The 19,227-nt window shown below is 45.0% G+C and overlaps 1 non-coding gene across 1 annotated transcript; it reads left to right on the top strand.

The window, feature by feature from the left end:
• Window positions 1–17,970: 17,970 nt before the first annotated feature.
• On the top strand, window positions 17,971–18,077 carry LOC129406180 (U6 spliceosomal RNA). The gene has a single exon (XR_008630843.1). It is a non-coding gene; the product is annotated as a U6 spliceosomal RNA (small nuclear RNA).
• Window positions 18,078–19,227: the final 1,150 nt, after the last annotated feature.

Raw genomic sequence — 19,227 nt, 5'->3', positions numbered from 1 at the left:
TTTTTTTTGGGGGGGGTCACACCCGGCGATGCACAGGGGTTACTCCTGGCTCTTCACTCAGGAATTACCCCTGGCGGTGCTCAGGGGACCATATGGGATGCTGGGATTAGAACCCAGGTCGGCTGCGTGCAAGGCAAACGCCCTACCCGCTGTGCTATCACTCCAGCCCCTAGAACCATTTTTTATTAAAAATCAAAATGTAGCATTTTTGCTTGTTCATGCTGTCATACTCATCACATGGTGGGTCTCTTTAAAAGAAAGTAGGATGTCAGCTGCTCTCTCCCAGGTTGAGGAACACTGTCAGGACCTGTTGAGGAAGGTGAGAGCGGCACCCCCTTAAAGGATTTCCCTCCCATCCCATCTCAGTCACCTTCTTTTAGACCTGAGTCCTCACTAAGGAATCTCGGAACAGAGCAGCTTGCTGCAGAGATTTCTCCAGACCTGAATTATCTAAAATTATAGAATTCCAGGAGTGCGTTTCTGCTCTTCTGGTCGTGCAACGTCTTATGCTATTCATAACAAGAAATATAAAAAAATTTTATTTATTTTTCTATTCTTTATATTTATTTTTCAACAGACTTAAATGGTGGCGAGAAAATTCCAAATAATCGGGTGGAAAGGTGTAATGGTGTTGGGACTGGGATAGAAATATTGAATGCATTAATAAATTAAAAATAATTCAAAACAAAGAATAAACACTTGTCAGCACAAGGGAATCACTGGACAGTTTGATTGGCTTTCTGTCTTCCCTCTTATCTCTACTCCTTTCTGAAGCTTCACATTGATTCTCACAAGCCTGCAAGTCAATACAAGTGTCCCTGTATGATACTGGCGTCCTGGCCACCATTGCCAGGATCAAGGCTGTCCTCTCCACTCCTCATGACGCTATCACCAGCAGACTCAGCACTTTAGCTTGGTAGCTAGAGGGGTTTTCTGTTCTTCTCTGATGTCTGTAAGCGCTTTGTCACAACCCCCTACTCTATTTAATTCATTCTATACTACTAGGAATGGCAGAGAGTGGGGTCTCTGTTCTGTGACACTCACCCTAATGTCCAGCATCTAATAAACTAAGGCCACCCGATCCTACACCCCCAGAGGGAGAGACCAAAGCAGGGATAAAGTGCCCCATTATTAGCTTCTGGTTCTTCCAGTCGCCTCCAACACGCACTATGGCAGCTGCCTGCCCCATCTAAGAATCACCAGATCACTCCTCACAGAACCGTCAAAGCATGCACAGTGGCTGAATATGCAGATAAACAGATGGGACAAAATCTTGACTTAAGATGGTAATTCTGTGTGATTTTTCCTGTTATACTAGTAGGGCTCAAGTAGTGTCCAATTTTATACTCGCTAGAATTGTGGTGTCTCCAGTGGGGAGGCGTCATCTCTCAGTTTAAGTCAAATTACCTAAGGCTCATCCCCACCTGAAGCTGCTGCCCCCACCTGGCTGTTACATCATGTGACTCTATCTGTGACTCTTGCTGAAGGTCTTGGGTCCATCCTGCCTCCTTAACAGGGACTCCATGATGGCCAAGCCAGTGTTAGAGACATTTACAAAAGTCTAGCATCTCAAGATACATTCTTTCTAACATTCTGACCTTCCATCCAGAACCTAATTGTTACCCAGAAAACAATGTTGATCCTGAATAGGGACACCTCTCGCCCCAGGGAGAGGAGACTCATGGTATTCTCTGTTTCTTCAAACATCCGGAATGAGTGTTCCTATCTTCAAGTGTTGCATGAATCCAGGGTGTCAGGTCCAAAACAGAACAAGCACGGGGAGGGGCTGAGCCCTGAAGACTTGATTCAAGTTCTGAATTTGTTCTGCCTGGAATTTTCAGTAACACCTTTGGCTTTTGTCTACTGGAGTTGAGTTACCTCCTCTGCCATATAAATGCTGTCAATATTGGGTGCCCCTGGAAGTCATGGGTTTGTTTCCAGGAAACTGTCCTCTTCTCCTCTCAGCATCTATCGTCTTGATCTCTACACCATGAAGACATGACATCCAATAAATATTGAAGAGACCTGGTTTTCTTCCCTCCCTTAGTGTCCATAGCTCAGTCTTTGCATGTTTGTCTTCTTGTTTTTTTATCTTGTTATCTGACATGGACACCAACTCAATGGATGTTGAAGTGTCAACCCGATTCTCTATATTGTAGTAAATTGCCACCCCTTCCTGCATCATAGGTTGTGGACTGAAGAGGGAAAATTAAACGTGAAATCTGGAATTACTCTTCTATCAGGGAGTGAAAGGAGCAGAAACTGTCTTTGTGCCCTGTACATTGGACTTGGTGTTTTAGATTTCTCTTCAATGATCAAGAGTAGTGAGTTTCAGTTTCTCATTCAATATCTTGGGGGAGTGAAGACTCATATTTAACCACGGAATCAGGAGCTGAACTGCACTGAGAACCTGGATCCTAATCCTAGCAGCCAGAAGAGGACTTCAAGGTACGCAGGGGAGAGAGGACCCCACCTCTATCTTTTCACCTTCATCTTCTCACAACCTCACTCAAAGAACTATGGACGAGGAGAATAAAATTCTGGGGAGTTAGGTAAAGGGCTTCAGGCCACACAGGAAGCAACAGCAGAGCCCAGATTTCAACCCATTGGCGTGACTGCTGATCCCTCCTTCTGTTCCTTAAACTAAGAGGGAGGGGACTGCTCAGGTGGGATCGCAAAGACCACCCAGTACCCCTCATTGAACTGTGTCCCTGAGACACAGTAACCCCAAAGGGCAGTTCGATGTGGGCCTGGGAGTGGGAGATGAGTGTCAGGGGAGCTATTCCCCTGGGAATATGGGAATACGGAGACAGCAGAGAAGGGAGAGGAGAGTTGGGGAATCGCCACTCTGTAACCTGGCCTCCCGGTCCCTGGGTCCTGCTGCCTATTTTGAGGGGACAAAAAATTTCTGCCAGGACTCAAGGAACAACTTGTCTTTTTAACTCAAGGACTCAGGCTTGGTGTCACCCATGAGTCTGGGTGCCTGCTCAGTGCTAGGTTCTTTTGTAAACTGAGGCCCATGAGGGGAGTGACTTTTCAGGGTTCCATGAGGGAAATAGAAGCAGGAAGTTGAGAAAGCCCTCCATACCCACAGCCTAGCCCTCTCTGAGTCTGGGGATGATGGGGTTAAGACCTGAATCCAGAAGCTCCTGGGGAGAGAGGATGCCACACTGCTAAAACCTGCACACTCATCTTGGCTAGAATCAGAACCAAACTTGCGGTGTGAATATGTGTGTGTGTGTGTGTGTGTTTATGGTGTGTGTTTCTGTGTATCAGAGACTCTTCTACAGTTTATGCAGAGACCATCCTTTGTGTTGTTGAATCCCTCTTTCTCCTTTAAGTACACGCACTGGAAGGCCTATGTGACCTCTAATCTCCATAGAGACACCTCCCAGAGAGGGCATCTCAGATCTCTCACTCGCTTAGCAGCCCTGCTTTTATCAGGGTTCCTGCTGATATGTCGGATGGTAAGTTGTATTGAGGAGGGTTCTATTTTATTTGATGAAACATTAGAAACACTGTCTGAGGATGTCCAGTAGTATCTGATTTGGCTGTGGGCATTCTTTGCAACCTTGAAATTTTAAGAGTTCCCATAAATGTCACTTTCCTTTTATGTCTCTGGGATTGTGGTCAAGATTCTTCAATCAAAAGTTCCTTAAAAGTGGCTTCAATTCTTTGTGGATTCATGAGACTGACACCCAAGGACAGTAGATACAAGGACCAGGAGGATTGCCCCATAGCTGGAAGACTGCTTCATGAGCGGAGGGGAGAAGGCAGATGGAATAGGGAAGGGATCACTAAGAAAATGATGGCTGGAGTAACCAGTCAGGATGGGAGATTTGTGCCGAAAGTAGATAATGGACCAAACATGATGCCCTCTCAGTGTCTGTGTTGCAAGCCATAATGCCCAAAAGTAGAGACAGACTATGGGGAATACTTTCTGCCAAGGAGGCAGGGGAGGGTGGGAAAGTGGGGGCATACCGGGAATATTGGTGGTGGGAAATGTATAGAACACATGAATAGGAAATCACATAATTCACAGAGGAAGAACTCAATGGGTGTCCTTCAAATGTGCATTGAAAAAGTGACCTCCCACTATCTAAGATTCATCAAACAGTTAGTTAACAGAGGGAACAGGGGTGGGAATGACAAGTTCTGGACCAAAAGGCGCCATGTCACCAATTGCTTTTCAGAGATGGACATTTCCATGCTTGTCCTCAGTAGTGCACTCAGTCTAGACCAGCAGGGACCCCTGCAGAGGCAAAGGGTCAGTTACTACTGGAGTCAGAGGACAACCATGGACAATTCAGTGAGAGAGGATGAGAGAGCGCGCCTTTTTTTTTATGGGGTTCACTGGGAGATTTGGCAGAGGGTTTGATGTAGAGGGTTTGAGTAGCAGCATTTTAACATTTGTAACCCCTATGGAGGGAAACCCAGACCCATCCTCTAACTGCTCTGTCTAGCTCAGTTTCTCACATTGACCCTCACACTTTGTTCTTCCCCCCACAGGCTAAAGCCACGCCTCTCTACCTGGATACAGAGCACTGCGTGTGAGATCCTGCAGAATCATGAGCCCAGGTATTCAGTTTCCTGTTCTCTTACTGCATCCTCTCCGAGACCAATAAGTGAGAGGGTAACTCCAGGCTGAGATAGACTCCATAGGAATCAAGAATTCAAAAAGTTTATCAGCAGTATATTTATCAGCTCTAGAGGAGGGAAATCACTCATGCAGTTGTCATGTGAGGATATCTCCTTCCTGGTATCTATCTCCTCAGGAGTCATGGCTGAGGTGCTCACTTATACCTTCCCCTGCTCCAACAGTTAAATGTCCACAAGTAGCCAGGGAAGCTACTGAATATTTGAGGAGAGCAGTGTGAGCAGAAGAAATAGTGTTTCTATGCTGAGTGAGGTCAGGCATGATGAAGAGGGCCTTGATCAGCAGCCCTGAAGTCGTCTCTTTAACCCTCCGTACCTCTTGCCTCGAGCATTCCCCACAAGACCATTCTAACCAAGCTACATTGACTTCACATTATATTCACCTCATGCTTTCAAAATTTCTGTAATCATTTGTTTGAAACTCCATACAATACATAGCTGTTGGAAATGCAAAGTCCATCTCATCTTTGCCATAATAGACATGTGTGACATGGACCATGTTACCTTCACCCTCATACAATGAAAAAAATTTCCCCGTGTTAAATACAGAATCACTGTGTATTCCTACAATGTGACTTAACACATGGCAGTACCTAATTGCTTATCCTTTCCCTTCCTGTTTTGGTAGACTCTCTCCCCTCATCCTGTATCACCTCATAGCTGTGTTAGAGAACCTGCTTTGAATAGCCTATCATCAGCTCCAGCTGACCACATATAATGGCCTCTGGGAGGGACCTATTTATGTCAAAGACCCTAAAAGAGACCCCACTTCAATAAATACATACACATAAGTCTTTGGTGCCCTTCATCTAAGCCCTGATATTGTATTTTACTTCAGTGAAGCAGAAGATCACAAAAATATGAATCCCCTCCGCAACCAAAATTTCTTTTATTTCCTGAATCGTTCTCTCTCACACACTGTCTTTTTCCCTTTCACTCCACATAAAATATACGCCTTCAGGAATTCCCAGACGGCATATGTGTGGACCCTGTGATATTGCAGAGGAGGGAGGGAGGATGGATCAGAAACAAGAGGCAGAAGCCCTGGGTCCCAGCAGGAGTCTAGGGATGAAAGCTTCCTAGAAAACAACCTCCTCCAGAAACAGGAGGATCTATGGTTCAGTCAATGGGGGTGCTGGGATGGGGAGAGCCATTGGGGTGCTTTATCCTGTGAGGCATCAGGAAGAGGTGCTGAGGGCTGATCCCCTGAGGATCCAACCCCATGGATCTGAAGATCCCCCCTCCACAGCCCAAACTAGAGGGTTTAGGATGGAAAAAAGATACCTTTTTGCCTAGTAATTGCAGATTTATACATGTTGCTAGGGGGCATCATTAGTTTTTAACATAAGAACATCATTAAGTTTCCAACATATCCTATCGACTTTAAGGTAGGAATTGGAGGAATTTTGGAAAAAGAAGGAGGCTTCAATGTAAGAACACAGAGATGCCTGAAATTTGACTCAGACTTTAGTCCTGACCTTCTCTTGCTGGCTGTGTGATCACTCATCCTGTGGAATGAGAATACCTGCTGACCTGTGTGACGCTATGGAGCTGGAATTGCATTTCCATTGTCTCAGCATGTCCTCTCTTTCTCACCCTCTCTCTCACTCTCTCACACACACAAACACACCCCCTCACACATAACCCGATACACACACACACACACACACGAACACGCACACGCACACGAACACGCACACGCACACGCACACACACACATATGCCTCTACCTGTCCCCATTCACCACATCCAGGCAATGGAGGGGGGACAGCCCTCTGTGCCCGTGAACATGGACGCACCTGTGTCCAGGGTGCTGACCCCTTCTGCACCAAAGTGCCTGCAGGCTCCACCTAAAGCATGACAGACTGTTCCTAGACACACAGAGAGGCAGAGGTGACTTCATGAACTCTGGGGACTGGAAATTGAAGGTTGAGGTGCTGGCAGGGGTGGATTCCGGGGAGACCTCTTTTCTTAGAGAGCAGGCTGCCCCCCTTCAACTCCATCCTCCAATGGCCTGTACTCCGTGGAGAGAGGGTGGGGAGGTATTCAGAGTCCCCTTCCCTTATTAGAAGGACACCAGTCATCAAAATTTGAGATCTGAATCTTATGACTCATTTACCCTCTCCTACATCTCTAAATATCTCATCTCCAATATAGCCGAAATGGAGGCCGAGGCCTAACTGGTTAGAGGGGACACGACATCTGATTCCATGCACCGGTGATTCAACACGAGTGTCTCAGGAGGGGCTGGAGCAATAGCACAGTGGGTAGTGCGTTTGTCTTGCACGTGGCCAACCCGGGTTCGATTCTCAGCATCCCATATGGTCCCCTGAGCACGGCCAGTGGTAATTCCTGAGTGTCGAGCCAGGAGTGACCCCTGTGCATCGCCAGGTGTGACACAAAAAGCAGCAAAAAATAAAAGTGTTTTGGGAAACAGTGCTCAGTCATAAGCACATGGAAACACCATGGACTCAATACTAGGAAAGCTGCTCCCCAGTGCTCTCATCGTTTTTACTTTCTTCTTCCACCTAGAGATCACTACTAGGGTCATTGAAGCAGAGCAGAAAGACAAGAATTTGGTGTTTGAAAACTGGCCAGTTGTGAATCAACGTTATACTGATAGTCCGTTATTCCATCCATCACTTCCTAACAGCAATGAAGGTGTCAGGTATGATGTCACTCATTCTGTCACTGTGGCCTACTTTCATACTACGAGCACTCCTCCTCCATGTGGTTTGGGCACGGGATGTGCTCTACTTACAACACTGAAAATGTCTCTGTGTTCCAAAAGGCAGTTTCCATATGAGTTGAGAGCAAATGGTGGGAAGGGATTAGGTGAGCATGCACAAGGGATTTTACTTCAGTGTCATGTCTCAGTTGACTGTCATTAAGGAAAATAAGGCAATGTATGCAAAATAGTAAGCATGGTACTGACACACAGTGATGCTCAATTAGTATCAACATCTGGAAACCATACCGGGATGAAACAGGGCTGAAAGTCTTCTTTAGAGATGACAGTAAACACTTCCTGGAGGGACAAGTTAGAACATTTTGGCAATGCTGGGCACTCTGTGAAAGGCCTTTGTCTCCCCATTAAGGGAACAATTCAATAGTTAGACTATCTACTGGCCCAATATCTGTGTGGTTGAAGATGCTTTTCTCAAGTAGGACATTTAGGTGCCAGGAAAACACTTCCGAGAGGCTATGGGCACACTTCAGACCTAACTGAGCAACTTGACTCTCACTCCAAATTAAATGCTCTGAATGAAGGTGCTCCCGTGTCCATCCTCTTTCTTATCGATAGAGGGTTGCTACTCTATAAATACCTGCTATGCTGAAGGTGTTAACTTGTCCTTGAGGGTGTTGGTTCTTTAATAAATCCCTTGACTTGAGAGCATCTTAAATGATGTTCACATATTTATATTGCAATGAATTAATGCTGGAAATCATTGACAGTGTGTAACACATACTTAATGTTAGGAAGAAATCCATTGCTCCTGTCATATTCTTCATTTGAGTGATAGTGAAAATTCTGAGGTTTATCCAGAATACACATTGTGCAGCTCACTTGCGGATCATCTAATTGACTGTCAATACTTGCCTTCTTCTCATAGACTTAAAGCAATGGCAATTCCTGAAGGTCCAAAGACAAATGGACGACTCACAGCACTTGAAGAGATGTACAAAGAAGAGGAGTGTCGGAAGAGGTTTTTTGAATTCTATCCTCCATTTCAAACTGCCACTCACGAGTACCTAAACCAGTTACGTGTGGTAGCAGAAGAGACTGACCAGGTCCAAAGGGAACCCAAGCCCACTAAACACCAAAGAATTTCCCGACGTACCATGGACATAAATGTGCCCGTAGTAGTTCTGTCAGCAATCCTTTTTGTAGTGTATGTATATAGACAGGTAAAGGCATTGACAGGCACTAGAGATATCAAGGAAGATGAGCAGCAAAATGTGTTGCCCATAGAATTAGAATCAGTTAGAATCAACTTAGTAAGGCTCATCAAAGGTTTCTATCCACCGTTCAAACAAAGGTCGAGGAAGGCAGTGTCCATGATGGGGTCTACAAAGCTTTAGCAATTCTGAAGAAAATGGTCAGGGTTTTGGAAGACCCAAAGAGATTATGAGAACAGGTCAAACCAGAGTCTGGTGAGTGTCTCAGGAAGCAGGCTCAGGAGATTCAAGATATGTACATGGAAGTTAAACAGGTCTATGAGATGCTAGAGATGTACTGATTCCCTTAGAGGAGTGAAGAGAGCAGGGTGGTGGGTGGGACTAAGAGGTGGGGTACATTGTCACAGGGAATTAGAGGGCAAAGGAAAGTTTGTAGAATTGGGATAAGTGTGTTGACTTACTCTAGAGCTGAGTACAAGGAAGAGGTTACTGAAGAAAGACAAGGTCATAAAAGAGATCTAGGAACAAAGCAGAGAAGAGGAGGGGCAGCAAGTGTAGTGGGGAGTAACCATTGATTTGGGATAAAAAACTGTTAGAGGAATGAAGATAGAGACAAGTAGGTAAGTCTTTGGGCAGATCCACATATTAAAGATTTGTAAATGGGGGAAAGATGAGATGTTCCTATCGTTGGAATAGAGAAGTTACAGGGTTCCTCTGTTGACCTCCCTGGGTTTATGGTCCACCAAAATATGATTGATCCCTTCATGGAATTCAATTTTTCCTTCCCTGGCCTTACTTACAGAAACATATCTTTGTCCTAGGTGGATTTAGTTCACTTAGTCTTAATGACAATGATGGCGGTGATGGTGGTGGCAATAGTGATGATACTGTAATGACAGTTGAGCTGCTGGAATTGTGTCAAATCCATGTAGCTAGGGGATATACAGAAAGTGCAAAAGATTCCAGTGAAATTCTTTTGTGGAACAGCAGTTCTTAGAAAAAAGGAAAAAGAAGCCAGAACAACACAAGTCAAGATACTTGCCATATCATCTCTTGGTTTGCAATGAAGAGAATCATCTGAGATCAGGACAGTGGTTCCAGAGAAGGACATTTGCCTGCACGTGTGTGGCAATGATTTCAATTCCTGGCACTGCCAAAAGTATTCCAAAAATTAAATATAAAGAGCTTCAGCCCACTAACCATCACTATAGTTCAGTTCTGTCTAGTTCTCTGACCTTGTAAGCTTCTGCTAGTTCAATAAACATGGGGATTGTTAAAGTTTTGTGGAATTGACTGATGGACTTACTTTCACTTCAGATTGATGGGACATACACTCAATTGACTGACAGCGAGATCTTGTTTATGATAGTAAGAGAGAATCCGCGTGAAATGGAGACAGAATAAGAGGCCAACAAAACCCTTGGCCAAAGCTACCACAGTGTTTTAGTAAAACCCCCTCAAAATCCTAGGCTTTTCTCTATATGTTGATGATTGAGATACTGGCCCTGTCCCTCTGCCCTTCCCAAATTAGACCAACAGATCCTTAAGATACAGACTAGACTCTGTGGAATGTCTCCTTCCTGCCTTTGATGGACTCCCACAACGTTCAGCACCAAAACCCAACTTACACAAGCTGCCTGGGGTAGGTCACATGAGCTGGGATCCCCTGAAAACCAGAATGGAGGCACGATCACTCAGATCTTACATCACTTAGGTGGTTTATGTGGGGATGAGTAATGGAGAAAAGAGGTGATAGCAAAGAACATGATCTCCTTCGTCTATGACAGGTTAGGGATGGAGTTAGCCTCAAATTTACTAGAATATCTTCATTCCTCATTCATATGCAAGAGAAAAAATACCACCCTATTGCCATCTCTTATGGTCTTATACCCACGTGGACAGTACATAAATGCTAAACCGGTCCCCATGACATGAGTCCAGGACAAGAACCAGAGAGGATGCAGAGGATGCAGTAACCATAGGCACCACGTCATAAATGTCAACAGCATCATAAACATGTTAATTTAATTATAAAGATAAGAGTAGAAAAATAAGACAAAGCACTGTAAGAAACTCAGGGTCACTCACAAAGCCTCTAGTCCCTGATAGGACCTTTGATCTACACTGGCAGTAGACTCTTCTCAGTTCTTCACCATAAACAGTGTTTTCCTCCGACTTTCAAATGAGTCTTCCATTTCTTCCTAGAGAGGTCGGCAGATGGGCCTGAGAGGTAGTAGAGTAGGTAAGGCACGTGCCTTGCCTGTGACTAACATGAGTTTCATCCCAATACCCCATAAGATGCTTGGAGCCCTGCAAGGAGAGTTGTTGAGCACAGTGCCAGGAATAAAACCTGAGCATCTCTAGGTGTATCCAGAGAGAGAGAGAGAGTTATTAAAAAAGTGTCAAGAACATGACTCAGTGCTAAAGTGCAAACCTTGCAAGTAAGAAACCTTGGTTCCGTCCCAACATGCACAAAAAAAGTCAGTCAAGTAAAGGTTAGTCACTTGCCTGACATCCAAACCTTGTGTTTCATCTCATATTCAATTGTCCAGCATTTCTGAGATAATTTACATTTTCTTTCAATTTCACCTGTACTCAGTGTTAAAGGCAATGAGCCATTTGGTAACTTGACAACCCTTTGCATCTGAGTCCATTGTGTTTAATTGCTTTAGGTGCAATTTTATTGAATAGTTATACCAGCTGAGATTCGTTGGGTTAGAGCCATGGACATGGACTCAGCCTAACATGAGCAAAAACAGATCTTCCATTGGAAAGGAATCAGGTAGTTCAGAAAGGGGCAAAGGTCCAAAGTCTATGGGGTCATGAAGGGCATAGACCACAGTAGGTTGTATTTCAGGACTTATGCTCTTCCCTGAGGACCTTACAGCAAAAGGCTTAAAATTACCAAACACGGGGAATTTTGGTGTCTCTGTTTAACTTGTGAAAATCCCAGATGACTGAAGGTCTTGAATCTGATATTCAAAGAGTATTTTATATAAGGATGAGGGAAAAGAATTAATAATATGGACACACCTGAGTTCCAGAATCTTTGAGTTTTTCTTACTCTAGACACTCTGTTCCTTCGCTACTTTTCCCATAACATTCACTGTTTTCAGACACACAACAGTGATTCTCCTCCATCAGGTGTGGATTCAGTTCTCCTATATACACCAGCAGGGCTATCATCACTTCCTCAAGTGGAAACAAATACAAATAACCTGAAGCTCCAAATGCAAATAACCAGAAGTTATATCATGGGAGGAGACCTAGAGCCTGAGGTCAATGTTTCGTTTCTTCAGGGGGGGTCCTGCCTCAATGCTCTGTAGATGGTCATGTCTGAATTTTATGTTCCATTGGACTGCCAGTAGCACAGCTGGTTCTTCCACTCAATGTTGTCCAGAGAGGACAAGTCTCAACTTGCTCTTCCAAATGGGCAAGTTGAGACTTGTCCTCTCTGGAAAAGCCCCTGTTCTCTCTTGAGCATGAATCTTTCTATATCTCTCTCTTCCCTTTCTCTTTTGCCCCCCTCTCCCTCACATTTCTCTAAATTTCTTTCAATAAAACTATTTTTATTCACTTTAAAAACTATAATGTCAACACCCAAAAGGAGAGAGGGAGAATAGGAATGCCCCACCACAGAGGTGGGGTGGGGTGGAGGGGGTGGACTGGGGATGGTGGGAAAGATGTTGGGACCATTGGTGGTGGAAAATGGGCACCGGTGGAGGGATGGGTACTCAACCATTGTATGACTGAAATGCAAACACGAAGTTTGTAAGCCTGTAACTGTACCTCACAGTGATTCCTAATTTAAAAAACTGTTTAGTCACATTCTGGGGAAAGGGCAACTCAGAGAAGGGATCACCAACTATAATGTAGTCGAAGGCCATGTGGGGGAAGGGAGTTGCGGGCTGAATGAGGGCTAGAGACTGAGCACAGTGGCCACTCAACACCTTTATTGCAAACCACAACAGCTAATTGGAGAGAGAGAACAGAAGGGAATGCCCTGCCACAGTGGCAGGGCGGGGTGGGGGGAGATGGGATCTGGGAGGGTGGGGGGAGGGATGCTGGGTTTACTGGTGGTGGAGAATGGGCACTGGTGAAGGGATGGGTTCCCGAACTTTGTATGAGGGAAGCATAAGCACAAAAGTGTATAAATCTGTAAATGTGCCCTCATGGTGATTCACGAATTAAAAATAAATAAATTATTTAAAAAAAAAATAAAATAAAAAAAATAAAAAACTGTTTAGTTCATTATTGTAGTAGCTGAACCCTGTTGGTTCTATCTCAAAAGATCTTCGGAGTTTCTGATAATATTAGCTACTTAGTGTACAAATCCAGAAGAAACGTGAGGATGTCCTCCCGTAACACAGATTTCTACTATGTATCAGTAAATGAAAATTTCTTGAGAATTGAGACATTCAGCCTAATGATATCTACTTGATGAAATCATGGAAAGAGGCTAAGACGTCAGATAAATCAAATAAATGGAATCTCTTTTTCTCTCTACCTTGGGAGACAAAGCACTCTCCCAAGTACTTACTCTCTAGACTGTAAGGACAGAGAAACATGGGTATTAAAAAATAAGTGAGCCCCAAATTCTGCAAAGATTAAGGTGCTTGCCTACCACATGACAGTGGCTGTGATTCTGGTTCAAATTCGGGCGTGTAATTTGGCCTTCTAGCCCTGAACATTGCAGGTTATGACCCCCAAAGAAAGAGAAACAGAAAAAAGAGAGATTTGAAAGTGTTTTATCATGTAAATATGAGAGTTTGGATCTTCAGGATAACATGATCATTCCAGATCCATAAAGTAAAGGCATGGAACTCCCACAGAACACATTGTCTATGGCAGAACTCAGTCTGCCAGGGTACTGTGTTGGGTAACTGTTTTTCCCCAACCTTGTGCACCGGGTCCGAGCAGACACAGGACAAAAGATGACGGGTGCGCAAAGAAACCACTCCAGAGACAGCTGATGGCTGCTCACTTTATTGACAGCTATACACACATTTTATAGAGGGTCTTGGCTTAAGAGGATGGTCCAATCACATAAAGTTGAGTATTACTGACCTATCACCTTTCCAACTCTTCTTTGCCCCAGTCCAATCCCAGAAAAGGCTAGATGCTGGAGTTAGGAATACAGTGAGGTGATAATTCTTGGGGGATGGGACTCAACACCAGATTGCTGGTGCTTGTATCTACTATGCAGGGACAGACCTTATCAGCTCTGCTGCCTGTTGCCATGCTCCACAGGACTGTCTGAATGCCACCATGCAGCTGTGTGACCTTCAGGCCTCTTCACAGTCATCTCTGAACAACATTATGTTCCGTGAATTCATTAGGATCCGGGATGAAGGATTGACCAGGTTAGTGGGTAGATACATCCTCTCTACCTGGCCCTTGGATTCAGGCTCTTTACAAAGCACTGAGCTCCCTGAGGAAGGGGGAGACTGGTTGAAAAAATGATTACATCCTTGATCCCGGGGCCCGCAGGCGTGTGCGGCCTCTCCACAGCTGCACAAGCGTGAACCCAGACCCCGCAAAACCTCTTTCAGCATGGGCAACAACTCCTCGCAGAATGTCTCCAGCCTGAGAACTAAGCCTCAGCCCCGTGCCCGCCCGGGAGGGGAAAGGTATTTCTCTCTCTCGCCTCTTTCTCTCCAGGGATGAAGGGCGCGGTGTCCGCCATATTAAGACGACCACAGATTGGGTTTTCAAGCCTGCAATGATCCAATATCTGGAAGAAATCTCCCTGGACTTTGTGTTAAAGTACAGAAATTCAAAACCGCGCAGCCGCTACTCCGGCCGCGCGACCTTATTTGTCTTCACAGTAGGTCTGAATCTAGTGGGGTACTCCTAACAACAATAGTGAGGTTGGTGTTGAAATATTGAATGTAACCAAAGTAAACAGAATGTAAAATGAAACCTATCAGTTACAAGGTAGGGGGTGGGGGGGGCGGGATGGGAGGTGTACTGTGTGGGTTTTTTTTGGTGGTGGTATATGGGCATTGGTGAAGGGATGGTTGTTTCAGCATTGTATAACTGAGACCTAAGCCTGAAAGCATTGTAATCTTCCACACGGTGATTTAATAAAATAAATTTTTTATTTAAAAAAAAAGAAAAAATTATTACATCCTTGAACATTTAGTCTTAGACATGGAGACGTTCAGTGAGCAGTGACACTGGGAAGGGTCGTTTTCCTGTACTAGACTTATTCAGTTAGAACAGGTGTTTGCTTAGTCAAAACCACCAAGTCTTCCGTGGGGGGAGAACAAAGAGGTTTTCTTCACCAGTGGGATAAGTCCAGACAGCCACGGTGTCTAAGAACATCAGCAACAAGCCATGGTCTCAAAGCCTTTTTATGGGACATTGTTGCAACGTCCTCATTACTTTGCTTCCTGTTCAGACTACTGGGGATGCACCGACATGGCATCTCATCAGTACGGCTACAGGCTGCTTTCTAGAATCATACTTTCCTGCGCTTAGAACAGGGAAGTTCATCCCAAGTGTAGACAAGTTGAGCACCTTTCAAAACTTACCACCAAAAACCAAAATTACCACTAAGATCACATGTTGGAAATCAATTTAAAACCCAACATATCAGAAACTGGAATGATAATCCAGCAAGTAGCATGTTTGCCTTGCATGTGGCCTGCCTGGCATTGATCCTGGCAACTAACTGGTCCCCTGGGCCCTGTCAGGAATAATTCCTGAGTGTCAAGCCAGGAATAAGCTCTGAGCATCGCCTGTGTGACCCGAAAAGCAAGGGGGAAAAAGCCAAAGATACAGATCATAATTTTCTCATAACAATTGTGCCATTACTCTCTCTTGGTGCAATTTTCTTGTCACCAGGGACTTTCCACTCAAAACCTTAGCTGTCTCCCAGAAAACAATGCATGATGACACCTCTTTATCCAGGCAAAGAAAAGTATCCCCACGCAGAACCAAAAATATTCTCTCTGGTTCTTCAAACACCCTGAAGGTGTGTCCACAGCATCCAGTTCTGGATGAATCTAGGTTATCAGGACCCAAAGGAAGCAAAAGTCTGAGGGCTGAAGCCATGGTTAAAACTCTTGAACTTTGTCTTCCTGGAGTGTCAGTGAATCTTTAGGTTTCATTGATCAGACTCCAAATTCTGCCTCTTCCTATCAAAACTGTCCACTCTGAGTAGTGGGAATTAATTGGTTTGTTTCCCAGAAAATGATCCTTTCTTCTATTGAACACATATTGTCTTGATCCAGGTTTGAGTATTTCCCCCCACATGTACGCATGTAGCCTTGATGTACTATCTATGTGGAAACCAGAAAGATGCAGTTCTTACCTTCAAAACCCATATTTCTGGCATCCAGGAGTCACATTCCAGATCCAAGTTTAATTAATTTGCTGCATCCAGTGAACCAAAGATTTGAATTAAGTAGGAAAGATCAAGGAGCATAAAGCCAATCAATGTCAAGAATACAGCCTGGGGTTGGCATGGGGGAGTAAGAAGTGATGGATGGAAGGTAACAGAGGTAGGAGCTAGGGGCTTTAAGCACATTGGTGCTGTCAAGGTGTAGTGTATGTATATGTCTAAACTATGGAGCCAGCAATCCTGTAGGCATAAGATCCAAAAGTCGACAACTATGGCTTTGAAATGTGCCCATCAAGAGGGCAGCATAAGAGGTAGGAGGGAACCTCTGGCAATTGGTGAATGAAAGAGAACTGCTGAAGTAGGATTTGTGTTGGAACATTGTACACCAGAAACTCATCTATGGATAACTGGACAAATTCCGGTCCCTTAAAAAATACCACTAAAGGGAACTGGTAATAAACCTCCTACCCTACAGAGATGGAATCATGCATGCAGAGGTACAATTTTACCAATATTGTCCGTATATTGCATTTGCCTTTTCCTTGACAGCCCTTGCAGCTGCCCATCTGACGTGATGTAGGTCCGATAACATTAGAATAATTTTTTTCTAAGAATCCAGAATTAATGTCTTTGTATGTTCATACTGTCATACTCATCACATGGTGGGATCTTTAAAAAGCAAGTAGAATGTAAGCTGCTGCCCACCAGGTTGAGGTACAGTGTCAGGAGTATTGGGGAGGGGTGTGGGCAGCAGTCTCATAGTATTTCTCTCCCATTCCCTCTCAGGTACCTTCCTTTAGAGCCTGGGTCCTCATTCCCCTTTAGCTTTTCGCTTTCTTACTTCTCTGCCTCTTTCACCAGGGGAGTCTTTTCCTACAGAACAACTTAAGTGCCCTATCTTCAGCAACCCCAAAATCCTGTATCTCCCACTCTGCATCTCTGCGCAGAAAGTGAAGCTGCCTGAAAACCCAGTGAACCCCAGTGTTGGACCTGGCCCGGGAGAGACTCTTGGCCAGGCAGTTTTCTCCTGCTCCCTGGGGCTCAAGACACCTGGGAAATCCTCAACCGTATCTTCTCTGTCTTCATCATCTTCATGTGCAATCGGATTTGCCAAGTCTCTGGTTCGAGGGTCCGTCGACTGAGGAAGGGTCTCCTTCCAGCACTCTGATCGTCCTCTGCTCTCACTGTTCTACCCAGAGAAGATTGTCCATACCATGCCATCAGGAAAGTCCTTTCCGCAGGTAAATTTGCCTTGACCAGGCCCCAGCATACATTAGAGGCAACTCAGTGGTACAGAGGGGACCAGGGTCACCGTCCAGGTGTGGTGGGTGTGCTCCCATGCTCCCCATCTCAATGCTTGAGCTTCAGGCTCAGCTGCAGCCCTCTGTGACAGCGGACAGGAAGCTCAAAGTCCACCCTAATGTCCAGCATGTGGTGAGTCCCTTGAATCTGCCCCGAGACCCCATTTTGTGACTCTCTTGCCCCTTATCTCCCTGACCTGAAACCCCACACCCCAACCCACCACCACTCACCTCTCCTGCTTGGGGAATCTGCTGCTCTTCGAGGTGCTTACTAGTCAGCTGGCTGGTACTCAACAGCGGAAGTTCAGATTTAAAATCATGTACTTTAAGAATAAATGATCGATTGTATAACAGATAAGGCATTGGCCTTTCATAGACCAACCTGGATTCCATCCCGGCATCCTATATGTTCTCCCTGATTTCTGCCAACAGTATTTTCTAAGTGCAGAGTCAGAAGTAACTCCTGAGCATCGCCTGATCTGACCCTCTCTAAAAAACTAGTCATTTCAATCTGTTAATCACCTCTTTCCGCGGATCCCTCATCTTTTTCTGAACTCTGCAAATGTGCCCAGTCTCTCAAACACTAAACACACAAGGAATCCAATACATTCCTACTTAAAGAATCAAACACAAAGAACACTTATCAGCACAAAGGCATTACGATAGTTTAATTGTCTTTCTGTCCTCCTCCTTAGCTCCTCTCCTTCCTGAGGCCACACATTGATTTTTATCCAGCCTGTGAGACAATAGAAACGTCCCTGGACTGTGCTCGCTTCGGCAGCACATATACTAAAATTGGAATGATACAGAGTAGATTAGCATGGCCCCTGCACAAGGATGACACGCAAATTCGTGAAGCGTTCCATATTTTTTGAAATTTACCAGTTACACATGCGGGGTGGGGGGTTGGGGAGGTGGGGGGAAGGGGGGAGGTATATTATGATTCTTGGTGGTGGAATATGTGCACTGGTGAAGGGACGGGTGTTTGAGCATTGTATAACTAAGACTTAAACCTGAAAGCTTTGTAACTTTCCACATGGTGAACTAATAAAAGAAAAAATAAATAAATAAATAAATAAATAAATAAAAATAAATGTCCCTGGACTATGTGGACAGCCGAGTCACCATGGCCAGGGTGTAGGCTGTCCTCTCCACACTTCATGACACTGTCACCAGCTGCCTCCGCACTTTGCTTGATAGCACGAGGGTTTTTCTGCCATTCTCTCTGATGTCCTTAAGGTTCCCGTGTCACAAACCCCTACTCTATTCCATTCACCCTATAATAAGTAGAAGATCAGAGAGTGGGGTCTCTGTTCTGTGACACTCACCCTAATGTCCAGCATATAATCCAAGCCCAGTCCCCAGCTCCAGGGACCAAGGAAGGGATGAGGTTCACTATCCCTGGGTGCTGATTCTTCTAGTCGCCTCTAGGTGGCAGTGTGGCAGCAGCTGGGCCCCTCTCAGCATCTCCGGATCACTGCCCACAGAAATGCCAAGGCCTTTACAGTGGCTGAAATGCAGATAACCATAGACTGGGACAAGATCCTGCCTCAGATGGTCGTTCTGGGTGACTATTCCTGTGATATTGGGGTCAGGAGTTTCCAATTTTATAGTTGCTAGAGTTGTAGTGTCTCCAGAGGGTAGGCTTCAGGTCATAGTTTAAGTCAAAACCTACCTAAGGCTCATCCCACCAGAAGCTGCAGCCTTACCTGGCTGCTACATCATGCGAGCCTGTCTGTGCCTCTTGCTCTGAAGGTGCTGGGCCATCCTGCCTCTGTATCAGGGACACCAAGATGACCAGCCATGGTAGACTTAGAACAATCCAGCATCTCATCATATAATCTTTCTGACATTCTGACCTTTCATCCAGAACCCAACTGTTACCCAGAAAATAATGTTGATCCCGAATAAGGACACCTCTTTTTCCAGGGAGAGGAGACCCATGAATATTCTCTGGTTCTCAAACATACTGAGTGTGTGTCCATAGCCTCAAGTGTTGGATGAATCCTGGATGTCAGGACC

Source organism: Sorex araneus, chromosome 6 (assembly GCF_027595985.1).
Source record: "Sorex araneus isolate mSorAra2 chromosome 6, mSorAra2.pri, whole genome shotgun sequence".
In the NCBI taxonomy this organism is placed as follows: domain Eukaryota; kingdom Metazoa; phylum Chordata; class Mammalia; order Eulipotyphla; family Soricidae; genus Sorex; species Sorex araneus.
Note: the sequence above shows the minus strand (reverse complement) of the source record. Positions and strands in the feature narration are given on the sequence as shown.